Source organism: Piliocolobus tephrosceles, chromosome 1 (assembly GCF_002776525.5).
Source record: "Piliocolobus tephrosceles isolate RC106 chromosome 1, ASM277652v3, whole genome shotgun sequence".
Classification (NCBI taxonomy): Eukaryota; Metazoa; Chordata; class Mammalia; order Primates; family Cercopithecidae; genus Piliocolobus; species Piliocolobus tephrosceles.
In genome coordinates this window covers 87,623,340-87,624,756 of record NC_045434.1, presented here as the reverse complement: position 1 = coordinate 87,624,756, position 1,417 = coordinate 87,623,340, and positions in this window count along the sequence as shown.

Here is a 1,417-nt window from a genome sequence, read left to right as displayed (position 1 = left end):
GAAGGAAGGAAGGAAGGAAGGAAGGAAGGAAGGAAGGAAGGAAGGAAGGAACTCTTGGGTTAAAGGGTAAATCACAATGGAAATTAAAGACAATACTGAAAACATTACAAAGCAAAATCTATAGTGTACAGAAAGTGACATTCAAAAGAAAATGTATAGCTTTAGAAATGCACTCAACATAAAAGATTGAAAATCAATGAACCAAACATTAAACTCAATAAGCTAGGCAAAGAACATCACAAACAACTCTTTTAAAAGTTGGGGGATGGAATTAAAAGACATAAAAGCAGAAATTAATGAAATAAAAAACAAACAATAAAAAGCACACTCATCTAGTGTACTAAAAATCTGATTCTTTGGTAACCAATAAAATAGACCAATCTTTGGCAAGTCTGATTAAAAAAAGAAAGATGGAGAAGGAGAGAAAATATAAAAATTGCACTGGGGCCAGGTGCAGTGGCTCACTCCTGTTTTCCCAGCACTTTGGGAGGTGGAAGTGGGTGGATCACTTGAGGCCAGGAGTTTGAGACCAGCCTCACCAACACTGTGAAACCCCATCCCTACTAAAAATACAAAAAATTAGCCGGGTGTGGTGGCATGTGCCTGTAATCCCAGCTACTCTGGAAGCTGAGGCATGAGAATCACTTGAACCTGGGAGATAGAGGATGCAGTGAGCTGAGATGGCGCCACTGCAGTCCAGCCTGAGCAGCAGAGTGAGACTCTGTCTCAAAACAAACAAACAAAAACAACAACAACAAACCATTGGAATGAAAAGGCGATATAATCACAGAAATAGTGAAGATTTTAAAAGCATACTAATGTGTTGCATATTACTTTATAGCAATACATTTAAAATTTAGGTGAAATGTGTCTAAGTATATACAAACCAAAATTGACTCAAAAAGAGGTGGGGAATCTAAGATAATAAAAGAAAATATATTGAAGAAGAAATAGAGCACAGTATAGTTAACATGACTGAACTGTACACTTAAAAATTGTTAAGATGGCAAATTGTATGTGTTTTTTTAACCACAATTAAACAAATTTTTTTAATTAAAAAAAGGAAAAGAGGCCGGAAACTGTGGCTAACGCCTATAATCCCAGCACTTTGGGAGGCTGAGGAGGGCAGATCTCTTGAGGTCACAAATTTGAGACCAGCCTGGTCAACATGGTGAAACCCTGTCTCTACTAAAAATACAAAAATTATCTGAACGTGGTGGTGGGCGCCTGTCATCCCAGCTATATGGGAGGCTGAGGCAGGAGAATGGCTTAAACCCGGGAGGCAGAGGTTGCAGTGAGCAGTGACTGCACCATTACACTCCAGCCTGGGTTACAGAGTGAGACTCCATCTCAAAAAAAAAAAAAAAAAGGAAAAGAAAAGGTCTCAAATCTAGGTGATTTTATAGGCAAGTTATAG